This window comes from Neolamprologus multifasciatus, chromosome 19, assembly GCF_963576455.1.
Source record: "Neolamprologus multifasciatus chromosome 19, fNeoMul1.2, whole genome shotgun sequence".
In the NCBI taxonomy this organism is placed as follows: domain Eukaryota; kingdom Metazoa; phylum Chordata; class Actinopteri; order Cichliformes; family Cichlidae; genus Neolamprologus; species Neolamprologus multifasciatus.
Window position 1 is genome coordinate 500,001 of NC_140457.1, and position 5,911 is coordinate 505,911.

The following is a 5,911-nucleotide window of genomic DNA, read 5'->3' on the forward strand; positions in this document are numbered from 1 at the left end:
GCTTTCCTACACCAGGCATCGCCAGGTTAAATTCAAACTGTGACCTTTGACCTGACCCATCAGTGACCACACCACCAAACCTGCGTCACAGCGTCAGAGTCGCCTTCAGAACGCTGAAATGCAATTGGTGTGAGAGACTCCACGGAGCGTGTGCAGATCTACTTCGACTCTGCGTGCTGCTCGTGTCTCAGGGTGGCGCTCTCACCTGGACCTTCAGTGTAACTGCTGCTCGTGTCTCAGACGTCTGTGAACGTTTGTTCAAAGATTCAGGAGTTAAAAAATAAAAATGAGGCTGTGACATCACAGTGAGTGTGAGTCTGTGTGTGTGTGTGTGTGTGTGTGAGTCTGTGTGTGTGAGTGTGTGTGTGAAACAGAGGAAACAGTTGTTTTGCTTCTTCCCTGCAGCACCTGAACGCACCATGAGCCCAGCGTTGTCTCACTGTTATTCAGGTGTTTTTATCACACCTGAGCACCAACCTTGAAGCACAGAGCGCTGCAGTTCCTCTGATGTCCAGCGGAGGCAGCAGTGAGTCAGTCTCCCGTGTTAAACTTGTTTCTAACAGCTGGAACAGCCTCAGACTGCAGCAGCAGGTGATTGGCTGATTATTCAGAGGACAGGTGACTGTAATGGAAGCAGTGACCTCTGACCTTCGCCCTGTGCCAGAACATTTGTAGCCGTGGTCCTCTCATTCGTCTCAGCTCCCTAAACGACACTGAGGCGTTCCTTGGAGAAAGACTGGGATGCTAACGTGGCGTTCAGGGTGAAAAGCAGGGAGCGTGCGGCACAAGCTGTCAGGCTGCGCCTCAGGGTGGCGCTCTCACCTGGACCTTCAGTGTAACTGCTGCTCATCCACCTGCTGAACGAGCTGCTTCACACCTGCACCATCAGACGGCTCAGGTAGGTTCATGTCCTCGTAGCTCTGCTTCCGCTCAGGTAAAAACTCCGTATAAGGATCACTGGCACTGTGAGCCTGCCTGGTATCTGTGACCTTTGACCTGCTGCAGCTTGAGTCTTCAGCATCGACAGAGGACGTCATGTGAGGACTGTCCCCACACCTGTGGACATCTCTCAGCTTTTCGCCGTAATGATCGGCTCAGGAGGAGCTGACACCACGCCGGCAGACGTCCTGAGGACGCCGCAAACCCACCAACGCCAGCCTTCACGGCTCACCCTGGAAGCTCCGCCTTCAGCAGCGTGACCCTGCTGGAGGGCAGGGAGCTGAAGCTGTGTCTTTAAACTTCAGCTGAGATCAAACGAAAATGGTGAACTGGAGCTCAACAAGGTGGACTGGGACCAGAACGCCGAAACGTTTGAGAAAGCAAACGTGTTTGTGGCTGAAACGAACCGCCTCAGGTTTGAGGCCACCATCAGGCGCCTGAATCACTTCCTGTTTCCTTTTTCCTCTAGCACATTGTGTGTGTGGAGATCTGACTGGTGGAGGTCCTCATCGAAACCACAAATATCTATCCTTCTGCAGGGGAGGAGCTCCGATGATATCAGGAGTCGTGCTCGGGACGGCGCTCACTTTGTTTTCATTGGATTTGCCTTTGTTCATGTTTCTTTGGTCTGAACTCCAAAACAGAATAAACTCAGTTAACACGATAAAATGTAAATATTTCTATTTTATTCTATTGTTTTTTTCTTAAGAATTGATCCTTTTCTTTCTTCCCTCTGAAAATGTGTTATTCTATAGTCCCCCCCCCCTCGCCCCCTCGCCCAGCACTTTATTTATTTATTAATTAATTTCAGGAGGGGCCGACTCCCCCTGAGGTCTGCTGATGCAGACTGTGTGCAGCAGAGCTGTGGACTGTGTGGACGCTTTCATATGTTCCCACTCGGATATCATAAAGACCGTGTGTGTGTGTGTGCGTGTGTGTGTGTGTGTGTGTGTGTGTGTGTGTGTGGGCAGGCAGGAGGCAGAGCAGCAGCGCTTGCAGAGACATTCAGAGCGGAGCTGCAGAGCCGGTAAGACCGCGTCCTCACTGAAAGTGTGTTTGTGTGTGAGCGGGCTCGTGCTGTTGGATGCATCATTTCTCTGGCTGGTCTGAAGCTGTGAGTTATTAATTATTGATCAGTTATTAATTGTGTGTTATTCTTCCTGCTGGATGGAGCGTGGAGCTCATTCATGTAATATTCAGAGAGCACGTGCGTGCAGGATGATTAACAGCGGCGAGCACGCGGGAGTGCCATAAAGGCACAGACTACGTCACATCACCTGAGTCTCAGTCACGTCACTGTGATGTCCCACAACACCTGAAGGCACCGCTGTCGTTCCTAATGAGCAGTGAGGTGTTGGAGGATCGCCACCTGCAGAGACGAGCAGCACAGCGGACTCTCAGGTGTGAGTGACGCAGCGACAGGTGCTCGCAGCAGGATTCGTTTACACATGTAGTCCTGCTGGGGTCTGGATCAGGAGTCCCGATGTTGGTGGTGCCGGGTTATCCTGGGAGCTTCCCGGCTGTAGTCCGGATGTGCGGTAACTGATGAATGGGTTCAGTCTGTGGTGGTTTCGGGCAGGCTCGCAGGAAATCTGGCACGCAGGGCGGCTTCTCTCTCCCACTCAGAGCCTGTGTGTCCTTTCAGCTCGATCAGAGGCTGAGTTAGTATTCGGGGGGCGTCGGGGTCCCGCGGGGGCAGCAGCAGGCCTGAAGAGCGTTCAGCTGCAGAGGCGGAGCTCAGGTGAAGCTGTGTGGAGCGTTTTTAAAGCAGCGTGCAGGACGTGAGATGCGCATTAATAATGTATTCGTTGCAGACCCCCGGGGCCTGAAAGCTCCGAGCTCACAGTGGGAAGCTGCTCGCTGTGGATTCAATTACAGGCAGGTGGTGTGGAAATGACACTTGGCTCTGAGTGGGCCCACCCCACTCTGATCAGTTTAGCTAACCGAAGGTCTGTGAAGGCTCTCGGCCATCCAGGTCATCGTGGAGAGATGTGAGGAAGGATCTCAGAGCGGGATTACGCCCACTCATATCTCAGTAAGTCACATGATACGGTGGAGCAAGACATCACAGTGGGTTCACCTGATCGTGACCCACACCCATCTTCACACCTTGGCTCGTGTGATAGGCAGAGGATCAATAGGGGGTCCACGGCCCTCTTGGGGACACTCTGGTCTGTTGGAACTGAAACGTCTTCATGGAAACTTAAAGAAGTCCAGACGCTTTTCTGTCAGAGCTCCTTAAACTAATCGTACATCAGCGAGTCAAAGCATTGAAAGCCTCTCAGTCAGTCTCTGTGGGAGTGACACAGGTGGGACGGTCGACGGACCCTGACAGCCCACGGCTGACGCCACACCTGTGGCTGATGGACACAGCTGAGATACCATCACACGAATAGCGGGGAGCGGTTCAGAGCAGGCGAGTCTCAGGGAGGTGCTCGGCGGTGAGGACGGGCGCTGGGACTAACACTGGATTTATTTGGGTTTCTTTCTGGCTCCGACTGTCCGTGCCCTGAGGCAGCGAGCCGCCCACGTGCCGGTCGCGTCTCTGGGAAGAATCCGACTGGAACTTTCCGGCAGGCTGAAGCAGCCGTGCGTCACACGCCACACAGGAGGGCAGTCAGGAGCTGCAGTTCCTCTGGTGTCCAGCAGGGGCAGCACAAACATGTGAGAGGCTGACACTGCTGGGCACAGATAACCTCCGCCTACATTACTGTACGGGGGGCCATGTTTTTATAACCCACCTGTTTGCATTGTGTTCCTGGGGGCGTGGCCTGTGTTTCATCGTGGTGCTGATGTCGGTGCTTTTGTTGACGTTACATAAACTCTGCACATGAGCACATGAGCACATTCACACCGCTCGCGTGTGCGTTATTCATGACACGGACATCCACCAACACTGAGAGCTGCCCGACGGAGGTGGAGGTGGAGGTGGAGGTGGGGGCAGCCCTGCAGACTTCAGCTGCTGCAAACTAACACGTCCTGTAGTCTGAGAAGCTCCACCTGCAGATGATCTCCGTCTCCTGCTGCTCCACCCATCAGCAGCTAACATGGCCAGCCGCTAGATTCAAACAGGACCTTCTCCCTGTGATGCTCACACGCTCGCCTACACCTGAGCTCAGTCTGACTTAAAGAAGAGCTCCGCCTCTTCCTGTAGAGAGAGTCCAGGCTGTCTGAGGCCTGCTGCTCCTCAGCGACCTCCACATGAATGCTGACAGTCTGAAGAATGACCTCTGACCTGAGGGAATCACCTCCTCATCTTCACTGTGAAGTTCTTCACCTCCAATCAGATTCCTGTATTCCTGCTGCCGCCTGTTCCTCAAACACGCCCCCTTCGTGTACCGCGTGAACAGGAACCGGGGTTGAACTGCTCAGAGACACGTTGTCATGACGAGCTGCAGCAGCCAATCAGCTGCTGATAAATACAGACGCCCCCACCCTCTCCTGTTTATCTCTAAGAATGGTCGAGCAGTAAGAAAACGTCCGGCAGCGCCGCCTCTGCCACGCCGCCTCTGCCACGCCGCCTCTGCCACGCCGCCTCTGCCACGCCGCCTCTGCCACGCCACCCGTCCTGTCCGGCATCACCGGATCAGACCTCAGGGTTAAAACGTTAGCGAAATGCGCTGCTCATGGCTGGGGCCACACAGCGAGCGCCATCAGGTCATGGTGGGGGGAGGCAGGACACCCCTGCACAGGCCACCTGTGCGTCGTGGCACAAAGACAGGAAACAGGTCTAAAAATGGCGACAGGGGGAGGAGCCTAGGTGGAACAAATCACAGCAGCAGCGTCTCAGGGCGCCGCGCACTGGCAACGGGCAGCTGCCACCTCCAAGGGGTTAATGATCGCTCCACTGGTTTCTATGACGTCTGCTTCTGCTGCTTCCAGCATGTCGACCATCTTGGCTCAAAGTGAACTAAACGGCGAGCTTCAGTCGACACAAAGGAAAAGCTTTTATCTGGATCAAAGTTTAAACTCAGACTGAACGCCGTGTTTCGCCTGACCTCCACATTCCTCACATCCCAATCTGATCCAGGATCTGGGATAAAGATGTTCCACGGAGGACTTAAGTGGTCCCGTGGGTCGATGTGTCACTGTGGCATCTGCTGGCTCCTCCCACACCAAGTGCCAGACAGCATTGCGGCGTGCCGAGCTGTCGGTTGTGACTGAGCGAGCAGCGCTGATGAGATTCAGACCGACGGCGTCTGCGGCCCCACGGACACTCGAGTGGAAGCACTCATCGACAGCAGTGACATCACAGCACGCGTCAAATCCCTCCCCTCAGACGCTCTGCAGGGCGAACGCTTCAGGCGGCTGAAGGATGAAGGAATCTGATTACTTTATCGACAGCTCTGTGATGAATGAGTGATGAATCAGCTGATTCTGAAACAAGCCTACCGATGGAGACCAGAGCGCACGTAGGGACGTGCACGTGCACGCCGATCTGCCGAGAGGACAGTAAATCAAAACAGCTGATTTATTTCCCGCTGGAAGGAGCTGATTTCCCCGGAGGGAGGAGGCCACGGATTCATATCTGCTGCAGCTTATTAAGTGCGTTTGTTTGGTTATGATTGATGATGTGTGTTTGTTTTCCACTAATACTGTGTGGAAACTTTAGTCCTGGAAACTTTTTTAAGGATTGAGCAGAGTCAGCTGGTGCGGCTGTGTTCGAACTTGTGCTCTTTCACGCTGCTGCTTCCCTGGACGGCGGCCTCAGAGGCTGCTTTTACGTAACTGCTGTTGTGTTTGCAGAGAGCGGAGAGCGAACGAGCCCGAGGCCGGCTCCAGGCAGCAGAACGAGCCCGAGGCCGGCTCCGGGCAGCAGAGCGAGCCCGAGGACGGCTCCGGGCAGCAGAGCGAGCCCGAGGACGGCTCCGGGCAGCAGAGCGAGCCCGAGGACGGCTCCGGGCAGCAGAACGAGCCCGAGGCCGGCTCCGGGCAGCAGAACGAGCCCGAGGCCGGCTCCGGGCAGCAGAAC